The 12,502-nt window shown below is 44.1% G+C and overlaps 1 protein-coding gene across 6 annotated transcripts in view; it reads right to left on the bottom strand.

Annotated features, from left to right (window-relative positions):
- The window catches only part of MBD5 (methyl-CpG binding domain protein 5), a 134,683-nt gene that overhangs the window by 98,203 nt on the left and 23,978 nt on the right, over window positions 1-12,502 (bottom strand). The window contains exon 1 of one of the 6 annotated variants that reach the window (XM_080599207.1): window positions 3,097-12,492. The exons of 4 other annotated variants lie outside the window; for them this stretch is intronic. The gene's annotated coding sequence lies outside the window, so the exon portion shown is untranslated. Of the gene's footprint in view, window positions 1-3,096; window positions 12,493-12,502 lie in introns of those variants that run through there. One more of the 6 variants, XM_080599208.1, reaches the window with a different exon arrangement.

Genomic DNA, 12,502 nt, shown 5'->3' with positions numbered 1-12,502 from the left:
GTAATCCTAAATCATCTGCTCGGAATCCCTCCGAGTGAATGGCCACACAGACACGGCTGTAACTCATGCAACCGGTAACATCCTTTAAGGACCTCAGTGCAAGGCACTGAAAACGTTCACATTTGCGTCTAGCTTTCACACCCCGTGATGTACGAACGAGGCTGCGGCACTAGAAGTCTAAGAAAGCAGGTATTTTCTGAAATCTTCTGATCCTAGTAACCTGCGTACAGAAAATAAATGCACAGATGAAAACACACGCAAAGTAACGCCAAACAGAAACAAAAGCCACCACCAAAACAAAACGCTATTCACAGAAATTCTAAATGTTTTTGTCGTACACACCAAATACACGACGATACAGTTTTACAATAAATCAGCCTTGAACATGGGTTTGTAAGCTGATAAGACAATCTGAAAACAGTGTTATCGTAGCAATAAGCCCAACATTTTTGATCGAGAAAAAATAATTAGCACAGAGTAAATGCAGCTTTATGATCAAGCAGAAGTTGAGCCCAATTCTTGGCATTTTCACATTAAACAAACTGGTGCTGTTGCTGAACGAAGCCATCCGACTTTCCCTGCTTTCAGCTCTTCACTTCACCCTTCCCATCACCCCAACACGAGCAAGGAACTGCACCAGGGACTGACCCTTACAACTAGCCTGGTTTCGTGCTGTACCAATTACAACTTGGATTAACTGCTCGATATTATTCACCATATAAACACTTGTGCTGGCAAAAGGCAGGGCGTGATGACACTGCTTCAGGTAGCCCACCATCAGCAGAGCATACCAGGGTCAGCCTAACAAGGGGAGATGAGGCTGTAGGGACCAGAGCAGAGGTGGAGGAGGCCTCTAAATACCGCAGGCCCCGCACCATAGTACATTCAGGCTGAGCTCAGGCAGCACTCCTGGCCTACAAGCTCCTGTGTCAGGCCATGGAAAGCCTACACGTGCTCCCTTGGAGGTTGGGAGGGCTTCTGGAGGTCTCCAAGTCCACCCTCCTTCCCAGAGGAGGTCCAGGTGGGTCAGGATGCTCCAGGCACCGACCAGCCAAGCTTCACGTACCTCTGCAGGCACAGATTTTACAACCTCTCCAGTGACCAACCACCCTCGCGGTGGCTTTATTTCCCTTACATTTAACTGCAGCCTCCCTTTTCCAGCCCATGTCCATTGCCTCCCCCTGTGCAGCAGCAAGACAAGCCTGCCTCTGTCTTCTCCAACCAGGCAGAAACGCACTTTTATAACGACAACCGGCTCCACACTTCAACTGAATAGCTGCAAACCCGTAAGCCTCTCTCCTGCTCATCCCGCAGATAGAAAACGGGCCCCGTTTACTGCTGAAACAAAGCCTGAACACGCAGGAAGGCTGTACATGAGGTGAACAGGGGAAGTTTAATAAACCTCCTGAAATCCAACCGATGGCTCCATTTAGAAGTTTCAGCTGCTCCTTCCACCGCCCGGCCCAACTACACCTTAGCATGCAAATAATTCTCCGCTGCTGCTGCCAGCTCAGCAGGGGAAGATTTAAATCTGGATTTTCTTCCTTCATAACTTTTCATTTCTTGGTTGTCAAGGCCCAAGATACTCTGAATTCTGTGTACTCTAAGAGCAAGAGATACTGCCAACCAATTTTTTTTTTTTTCCAAATAAGGAAATATTTTTTAAAATGGTGTCCCTTCAGGCAGTTGAGGTTCCAGAGTCCCCACCACGGCCCTGACTTCCTCCGCAGCTGTGAGGCTCTTGCAAGGCACCGAGCTTTGCTGGCCTCTTGTCCTCACAATCCGGTTGGGCACCCGCTGCGCTTGGGCGCTGAAGTGCTCGTCACGCCTCTCCTTCTTTTTAAGGGCCTCAGGCCTGCCGCGGTCATGTTCTAACACCTTTGGATGAGCCGGCCTTCAAGACCCAGCCCACTGTGGGTTGAAGTTTAGGCAGTGTCTCCACAGGCCTTGCTTCCACAAACCCACGCAGCGCTGCCGTTCAGTGGCCGTGCAATGAACCCCAGGGAGCCAGGCCGAGCAAGTCATCTGGCCAAAACCTACCTTTTTTTTTTTTTTTTTTTTGGCCAGGATGAGGTGGTGGGAGGAAAGAAGGCAAAATAAGAGCTTTTCCTTTTTTTCTGGCTATAGGAACATGAGCGCTAATGCAAAAGGATCCAGTAGGGGCAGAGGCAGTCGGTTCTCGCACATACTTTTTTGTCCTCTCTGGTGATGCCTCCTGACTTTGTGCGTCAGGACTGCCTTTCTATCGGTGTCATTAACACAAATACTTAAAATAAGCGTTACGACCGTCCTTGAGAAACTGCACTGTTAACTTCATGGTACCTTGCCAGTTCCCCTTCCAGCCACGCTAACAGCCAGCTTTAAAGAGCTGTAACAGGACGGATAGACCTTGTAGTACTTTCTACATTCTACAGCTTAACTATAGTTTCTAATAAAAAATGGTATCTCAACATTTCACTGAAATATTTTACAAGAATGGCACCATTCTTAGCTGAATGGGAATTCCCCACAGAGAACAACATAGTCTAAAATAGCTCCAAGACGCAGATCTATCATTTTTCTCCCTGGGTGCTCTCATCTGCTGCCTTCTACATCACCAGCACACACCAAACCCACTCGAGGTTCCCAGAATGCCTCCTCCCAGCTTCTTCCCCAACGCTTCCCATCAGGCATGTCCTGAACATCTCAGCAATACCAGCTCACCGTCCCGGAGGGGCTCACACGAGGCACTGCATGCAGGGGGAGGCGAGAGGAACCCGAAGGCTCTGTGCTCGTGGCCACTCTTAGGCTCTGCCTCCTTCACGACGGGATTTCTGGTCTGCGTACTGAAAACCTCCTGCCTGACTTCAGGAACACAAAGTCAACGATGTCCCCAAACCCTTAACAACAATAAGCTGAGTGATCGGATCCAGAAGGCTGCCATAGGGTGCTGTGGAGGACAGAAACAGCAATGCCTTCAAAGAGGAAACTAGTTACGGACTACAGAGCCGCTAGTAACCATTAAAAACACGTGCTCTGAGTACAACCTCAATTTCTAGAAGCCTTTACCTCTGACAGCACGGTATATCCGAGGTTCTGATAATCAATGGAGCATACCTCTATACATCCACTTTTGCCAAGCGTCCTCACACCCCAGGAGAGCTGCAAGCCCCTTCCCAGCCACAAGGATTTGGGTGACACAAAGGCTGACAGCACGAGACTGAGGTTTTTGTCTATGTTCAATCTAGAAGTCTCACCGATCTTCTGACTTCTCTCCTCTGCCTCTTCCCTCTCCTTCAAGCTTTGCTTTCCTGCCAGCGCAGACCCAAACTGATCTCTTAGCTCTTAGCACAGCTGTTCTGGCTCCTGATATTTCTTCATCCACCCACCCCCCAAATTAAACCAAACTCATTTTCACCTGTGCACTCCCTCTAATTTCTCTTCATCATCATTTATTTTCTCATTCCACATCAGTAACAATCTCATAAGCTAAAAAGATTATGGCTACCTCATATTAATCTGGTAATAGTCCCTCACATTACGAGTCTCTTGGCCTAATACACTTTCAGTTCCCATGCTCAGTGTGATTTTATCTGCTTTCATCTTCTCCGTACTTAATCAGTTGTACTACAGGTGGAAGTGCAGAAATATGCTCAATCACCACTCCTGCATGTCAATGTAGTACACACAGCATTTATTTTCCTCCCCAAAACTGTTAAGTGAACTTGCATCACACAGATGGGCTGATGGTTCTCACAAGAAAAGTATAAATAAATAATTGCAAAAGAAGAAAGAAACACGGCAAACCAGACAGCAGCAGCAGAGCTGCAGGACGCTCAGTCTGATGCCTGGGAGAAAGCTCGAATGGATGGTACAAGTAGTTCACGTCAGTACGACTGCCTGCAAAACCTTGGCCAAATTTGGCTTTGCATGCTTATTTTAATCTCCTAGTCAGTGTTTGGCAAATATCGCTCGGAAGAATAAAATTCATCGGTAATTTCGATATTGCTTGGTTAAAGGTCTGTGAACTTGCTGGCAGAAGTTTCGCAAAGCTAAGATGGCTTGAGGGATGAGGAGAAGCAAGGCCTGACCCCAGCTACACAAAGAGAACAGCAAATTCCATTAAAATGAAAAAACGGTGATATTCGAGGACCAGTGGGCTATTTTTTTTTTTTTTTTAAATAGCCAGAAATTTAGGTCATGGATTACCCTCTACTCCCTGATAAAGCAGGTCAAATTCTGAGGCACTGAGCTCAGGGATGTCACAGAGCTTCGATGGTGCTGCTCCGCCTCGGGACTTACAGCCACAGTCCCTCAGCCCTCCCACAAGGCTGGCTAAACCCTAGAGAAGCTGCATGACTTAGAATAACACAGCTGTAAGCTGGGACAGTTAAAGATTACACATGTAACATAAAAATATTCAACACAAGTAAAACATACACGTGTCAACATCTTTCTCGTTTAAAGCACAATACAGTTACTATTTTACCAGTTAAAACAATTTTTACTCATCTTGAAATGGAGCCACAAACTTCAAACTCAAAGTAGAGTACTTAGAGTACTAAATTTTATAATCTCACATTGAACTCTGTGACTCTTTACGGGAGCGAAAGGAATGAACCAACCAAAAACCACCCAAACCAACAGAGAAAACGTGGACACAAAGCGTAGATATCACAGGCACCATTTTAGAAGTTGAATAATACTTCCAGGATCCCTCACTTAGGGTTCACTGACAATGAGGTTAAAAAGTCACAAACTACTGCTATATTTGGGAAAGGAACCTCCATTTTAATAACTATTTAAAACTACCTGAGTATTTAATATTTACATTTCATGCTGGTACAAACATAAGCTAGAGCCCGTAAGAAAAAAAAGTGCAAAGAAAGGATTTATTACAACCTTTAGAATAATTATGAACTAACGGTTGCATTACATTAGTATTTTTGACATGACAGAGTTGATAAAAATATGTAAATATGCTCATGGTAAATGTGTGCTTGAACTTGTAAGCAAGCAAGCAGATTAAATAATGGAAATAAAAGAAAATATATTCATTAACGTTAGGTATATCAAACAATAGGTAAAAACCTAACTGAGGTATTGAAAAAATTGAGTATGTTCAATGTCAAGGCTTTGAGCATAAAGTGAGGGTAGCATGTTGGGTAAATGAGGAAGAATAAGTTACAAATAGCCAATAATAAAGATTATCTAGTAGTGATACTGAATTGTGAGCGCAGAAGCACAACTGACTTACGAGACCAGACATAGTAACTATGTTTTGTATTTATAAAGGCTTCAGAGACCACAGGCAGATGCCATATACACACCAGGTATCTTCACAATGGGGATTTCAACAAGAAGTTATAGTTCCGATGCAAACAAAGAAGATTCCTAAAAGGCTGCAAAAACATGCGTGGCAAGAAAGAAGACCTCAGGCAACAGGCAAACATTCCCCAAGCCAAAGTTACAGAGCGGTCACTCACCAACAACCAAGAAGCTGCTGAAACCCCAGAAATTGAACTGCTCGTTGGAAGAGCCTTGAGGAAAATTCCCAAACCTGAGTACCCAGGGGCAAGCCCCCACAGGAAATCACACAAAAAACCATACAAGACAAGCTCCTCCTCATCAGTAAGGTAAGAGACAACCAAGCGCAACTTCTGCTGCGTTTCCACTACCGTCATTTTTCAAAGCAAGTTAAATCCTTGACGCGCTGGCCTATGAAAATGCCCTCAGAAGAAATGAGGAAAAGGCAGCAGACCCCCGTGCCACTCGCTGCCCACCCTACGGACATGTGGGATGGCAGAGCCGACCTTTCTGACACAAACCAGCAACACCAGCACCATCCATCTGGGCTCCTTAAAAGCACCAAGCAAATACGGGTAACTGTACTTCCACCTCGAGCCACAGTTTCTGCTACGCTCAGATCACACAGAGAGATCAGTCCCTGCAAACTGTCAAGGGGAGCAGAATATTACTTTCATCGTATTTCAATAAATTATAGCTTCAACGGGGCTCGGAAGGCAGGGAGCTTCACAGCAGCACGTCTGAAGCACTTCTGCATACAGCGAAAGCAGGTGTAGGCAAACAGGGCGCACCTACAGCAGGGGGGCTCCGGGGGTGTCACCCACCAGTGCGGCCCCTGGCTGGCAAACGCTCCGCTTTGTGGATGGGGCAGAAAGTCACGAAGAGGCTCCTTGTACTTTAAATGCAATTTCTCACACTTTGCAGATGTCAAAGTAGGCAAATTTATATTCCTATCCTAGAACCAGGAGTTTCAAAATACAGAGAAACACCTTATTTCTAAGTTTATGATTGGAATTTAAAAGCCAAAACTCATCTAAAAATGCTTTGGCTGTACCAGAAATCTTGTCTTTAGTCACTGAAAAATTCAATGAATTAATGAGGAGCTTTCTTCTGAGTTGATATTTGAAATTTGGTAATCAATTTGTGATTTGCAAAACATATTTCCATCCTGCAGGAAACAACGTTGCTTTCAAAAGCTACTTAAGAAATGTGCAAGTTTTCAGGAAAATACCCCAGATATACTCTCTTCTGCATCAATACAACTTCATTTCTGAGAAAACAATATTGTATTTAACTTTCAAATATTGTCAAATACGTGAATTTCACATAGAACTTTTCAGCATTTTTTTTCTCTCCAAGTTATGAAATTAATGATCTGAGAACCTGATGATAGTATCGGAAAGTTTAAAAGACTTCACAGGTCAAATTTGAATAACACACAAGTTTCCACTGTTTGCTCTGGAATGAAAACAGAACAAACCAACCGACTAACACACAAAAAAAAATCCCCAAAAGTCAAAGGGCCGGGATTTTTTGGTGTGTGTGCCTGTATGTGAATATACTCCTCTGACCGTATTTAGGTACCTCAAAGATGTTTAAATAATCTCCTCTGATGTTAACATTGCCACTTTTGAAATGTTATCATATGTGAGAAATTAAGTGCATCGTTATTAGAAACATGAAAGAAACTGATTCATATTTATAAAAATGGAAGTAACGTTTACAGATGCATCATACACCATTTATTCTGACATTCAGCCACAATTAAAATCATTCAATCCTGTGAAGCAGAACGGCCTTCACATAAAATTCTGAAGGCCCAAATATGAATTTATACAGAAAAAAAATGATGCTTTGGTGAAGTACATATAGCACGCTACCACCACACCACGGGGCAAAACCAAGCCCTCCCAAGACTCCCTCTCCTCGGGATAACGCGGTGTGCTACAAGGCCATGGAGGGAGAGGAGCAGTTCTGCCCTGTATGTGGCTGGATGCAGCCCTGTGATTATAATTACAGATTTTTCTTTTATCCCTGAACGTTTTAATTACTTTTACCAGAGAGTTAAGCAGGAGAACCGACGTGATATCTGTAGGCAAAATCTCTCTCAGCCTGCTGAGCGCCGACTGGGCTCTCTGCCCTGAGCCGGGATGGACGCGCTTTATACAAAGGTATATTTTAACAGCTTTGATTAAATCATCAATGAGCTCTGGAAAAGGCCCCGTTTCAGTTTGTCCAAGCACACTGAAGACAAGTTGGGAGGAAAACTCAGTGCCTTCAGCCCAGTCGGCGCGTTCCTGCCGCGGCCTCTGCCTGAGGTGCATGAGGGGCCTGTGGCATGGCGCCTGGCAGCCATGATGGCCGTGCCACCGGCACACCTCTGTGCCTTCAGCACCTACCGGGCTAACCATCACGGCGAGGAAGGTTGTTCATCTGAGGAACATCACGCTCTGTTTTGATTATATATGACTAGTTTTCATTGTGGCCTACCCTATTGACCTCGGAGGTCTTTCCCAACCTTAATCATTCTGTGACTGGCTGGATATTCAGCGAACAGAAGAAAGTGAAATAATGTTTTCTGTCTTGTCCCCTGCAGATGATGGTTTCAGAGCTGAGCAGATCCATTTCAAACACAGAAACCAGACTGGCCTTTAACTGGTATTCCACAGTACTCATGCCATTAGCTGCTGCCTGAACGAGGACACTGGCTGTATTTAGGGAGAGTCGACTTACACACGTATCATTTATTTACAGAAACAAATATACTTTCTCAATTCTGAGAGCAGTTCAATTCTGAGGCTGCTCAATCTAAATAAGATCCTATTTCAGTCTTCTAAAGTAGATTCCCATATCACTTTTATATCTGTCCAATTAAAACTGCATAGAAAGCCCAATGTTTTCAAAACAGAATTTTTAATGGTGCTTTATCATTAGTGATAAATGAAGCCACAAAAATAACTACAAGCTTAGGCTGTACACTCTGTCTAGTAAAACCCTGTTACGCATATAATTTGTACCCATGGTAGTTTGCTTTCTTGAATCTGAAAGAAGGCTCCTTTTTGGTATTCAACTAGAATGAATACAAACTTGTAAAACTTCAGTATGCTCCTACTTGCAATTTTTTTTAAACCCACCAGTATTCCCCAACGCTGTAACACAGTGAGATAACGAAGGCATTTGAGACAAAGTCCTGAATTGAAGGCTGCATTCAAGAGGCAAGTTTGGGAGCTGGAAAAACCCAAGTTCGGTATGGCAGCTGTGATAACAAATCCTCCTCGCCTGTAAGCACATCCCAACTGCTGGGGTGGGATGCGGGTGCCCCCGGCACCAGCTCTCATGCCGCAGAGGCACGAAGGCCGATGGGGAGGCAGAGGCTGGGCAGCAGGTGGAGGACATTTGGGGACACCAGGCACTGGGGACCAGGCACCCGAGCCCCCCGTCCAGGTCTGTACCCCACTACCGAAACAGTGTTCTTTCTACTTCACACACGATGGTAATTCTGGCAAAAAAAAAAAAAAAGAGCTAATGCTTCGTATGTGGATGTCAGATATTCAAAGGCGTATGCAACAGCTGAGTCTTCTTAAATAAATTATTAAACTATTTACACAGACATTTACTACTATATTCTCAAACAAGCAGCTCTGTCACTTCTAGGGGTCGATCATGTTTTCGATAACGTCACTTTACCCAGGTTTTAGTAGAAGCTCGGCTCAGCATTTAATCCCTAACTTCTAATCATCTGCTAGATAAGATGTATACAAAACATCTATACAAACCATATGGTCCTGTGAAAACGTGGAACTGAACCGAACGAAATGCAAGCTCTTGCCTTTTCTGAACACATCTGTTGCTGTGGCTTCTGACAGGATAGCACCAAAAGGGCTCCCACACAGGCAGGACAGAAGGCAGGAAGTACTTTGCACATGCTGTGCGAGGCTGCAATTAGCAGATTCAGAGGCCACCTGTCACGGGGCTGAACGGCACACAATTCCGGGGCACAGAGCGGGGGAAGCAAAGCCGGGTTTCGGCAGACGCGACGCATACCCTGCTCCCTTGCTGACAGCAGAGAAGCATCTCTGTCCTTCCCCCAGTTCTTCCCAGCACAACCAGTACACGTTCTCCCCTACCACCTCACACGTGTGACATTCAGACAGCCCGGAGCTTGCACCGCAACCCAGAGATCCTGAGCTGGAGGACGGAGCTGGACGTCTCTCCTCAGGGCAAGGTACGCTGCACATAAGCGAACCTCGTCTTCCTCTAATTAAAAATCCACAAACATGCTGGGTCTTCTCTAATTACATAATCAAACAGGGAATTTTTACCATGACATTTTTGGTATCTGCAATGATGAACCTCTGCAATACACTCGGCATATGACAGAAAATCATTATGCAAGTTCAGAAGTGATGAGCTTCTACCCTTCTTGGCACATTTCGTCTCTGATAGCAGTCAATTTTTCCCTCATTATAAATGGTAAAAGTAAAGATATCATGAAAAGGCCACTTAAAATCCAAACAAAATAAAGGAATGCAAATTTATAGTGGAGTTACACAACCACCAAGAACGCTCCAAGCCTACTAATCTCTTTATTGCTTTGTATGTTCTCCTCTTTCCTTCGACAGTGCATATGCAACATTGAAAACTTTGGAAAGTGTATTTTAAAAGCTGACTTTGAATACTGTGAGCATGAGTCAGACATAATTTACATGGCTGAAATTTCACTAAATATCCTTGAAATTATACCACCACAAACCTCGTCAGGAATACTTATTTTCAGTTTCTCCATGTATTCCAGTGACTGCAATCCTGAGCCCTCTCCCAACGCGAATAAATTTAGCGCTCTGTGACGAGTGATGCAAGGCTCCCATCCGTTGTTTTTGAAGCACAGACGCAGAAGGGTGTGATCAATACAACAGCACATAGGAAGTAAGTGACAGCACCGAGAATACAGCTCAGCCATTTGAGCCCCAGACCTTTCACCACAGGCCATATGCTCCCCTGGCATCCCAACACGGCTTCACAAACCAGACAACCTTTTCCCACACTGACTTTGTTTAGCCAGACTGCTCCAAACACACCTCCTTTCTTCAATTAGCCACACAAACACGAGAACATGGTCGCAGACCCCTGATGTCTGTTAGCGGCGTGCTGAAGAAAAAGGCTGAAAGCTCCAAAAGAAAGAGAAGAAAAGAGGCCTTCCGTGCCTTCTGGAAGACCCAGTCAAGTCTGGGGGTCGCAATAACGCGGAGGACAACGTTCAGCAGGATTTGTGCCAGTATCAGTGCTATTAACTCACAGAACACCGCTCCTCTTGCACGCTGCCCGCCAGCACCCCAAAAAGAAGAACCACAGGAAGCTTCTCTCAGCCTGCCACGCTCGCATCCCTACAGACCGGGCAGCAAGGGCTCTCAGGAAGAATCGAGGAAAAAACTTCTGTCCCTCTCCAGAGGACAACCGCAGGGTTCAGTATTCCCAGGAAAGTCATGGAAATGTGACAGGGATCCATTGCCCTCTAGTGAGGCAGGGACAATGTACATTCAGATGACTTTTACTTTAAAAAAAAAAAGTTATTCTCATGCTAGGATAAATAAGCCCAATATTTACCTGTGCAGAAGAGGAAACCCAAGTAATATAAAGGAAAAAAGATGTTTGTAAAGTATGACCCCGAAGACTCACAGAAAGGGCAGAAAGATACTTCTATGTCCTTCTAAAGAACAGATGTGTTTTATTATCTGCCGTAAGGTAACAATTAGTACTCCTCGCCAAGTAAGGCAGGCAGACGTGTAGAGATCAACATTCCTCATCTGATGACCACTCACCCTTCTGGCAAACCGAGTCTGTTCGAAAAATTACCAATTCCCTATCCACTGACAACAGAAAACAGCATGTGCTTTGGCTTTATTTTGGACAACCAGACTGACCAATCTGTATTTTGATACTGCTGATTTCAAATTTTCTTCCTTTTAACTGAATTAAACTTGTTACTAGAGAAGCCTACTTTTTTCAATTAAGATCAATCTTTAAAATACGTTCAAAAAAACCAAGGGCAGTCTAAGTCCTTATCCTAAGCATAAGAAATATTTATTAATGCAATAATATTTTCCAGAGATGCTAAATAGTCTTACTTTTTTCAAACTATGTTGATACGTGATATTGAGACAGCACAGCGATAATCATGAAAAATTTATTCTACTCTGCAAGTCTTTTCCTTAGACTTAGATCCTATTAAAAAAAAAAACACAAAAAAGCAGAAAAACATCCCCCACCCACTCCTTCATGAATCGCCTTATTCCTTGCCCTGTTCACGGAACAATGATAAAGAGGAAAAAAAAACCAAACCTTTCTATTAGAAAGATTTGTTGTTGTTGTTAATTCTTCTCTTATGAATAGAATGATGTGCACAACTACAGCATACATACTTGTGTAACATCTTCATTAAAAATGGTGTTGAGTCCAGGTTCATGGTTGTACTTACAGAGCAGAATAGAAATTCACCCTCACCTTCATCATACCAATTCACGTTTGTCCTTCTAGGCAGTTTTCAGACGCTAAATTCCCCATTTCACCCACGAATAGAACATACGACAAGCCGACAGGCCAACACGGGTGTAAGGCTGCTACCTCCTAACTCCATTTCAGAAGTCCCGCTACGTTAGCCTACGAGTTCCTGTTCCTTTCTGCTGCCTGTTTCCCCTTCCTGGTAGCCGCCCCACTGACAAACACAACCGTCTGGATCTCTTACAGGACTGGAGCATAGATGGAAGCCTGCTACTGCTCATCAAGTTGGAAACGCCTACCCAAGCCATATGCTCATATTCTTGCCACTTTGTCTTCCAGCTCTGGTCTAAGCAGTGGTAGCTAATAATACCCTGCGAAGACAGTAGTCATACTCCCTGACCTTCGAGAACACCAATTTATCCGTCTCAGCATTAAAACATCGACAGGAAGTTTTAGGAGAGCTCAGAACATTTGCACCCTCTGTTAAGTACGTCATTTCTCACTGCATGCAGCCGATGTCCTCCCTTCAGTCATGTAATTAATCTCAAAGTGAGAACAGCTATGCGACAATTATTTAAACTGCTATTGTTATAAACATTTACGCTGCTACATATGCACACCTAGAAAGAGTTCAATTAGTGAACGATAAAGGATGATTGTACGGTGGCTAGATATGGGCGATAAATCCTGCTTTTCAAAGATGACATGAGATCTGAAC

The sequence above is a fragment of the Anser brachyrhynchus genome (genome assembly GCF_964034855.1).
Source record: "Anser brachyrhynchus genome assembly, chromosome: 7".
In the NCBI taxonomy this organism is placed as follows: Eukaryota; Metazoa; Chordata; class Aves; order Anseriformes; family Anatidae; genus Anser; species Anser brachyrhynchus.
Note: the sequence above shows the minus strand (reverse complement) of the source record. Positions and strands in the feature narration are given on the sequence as shown.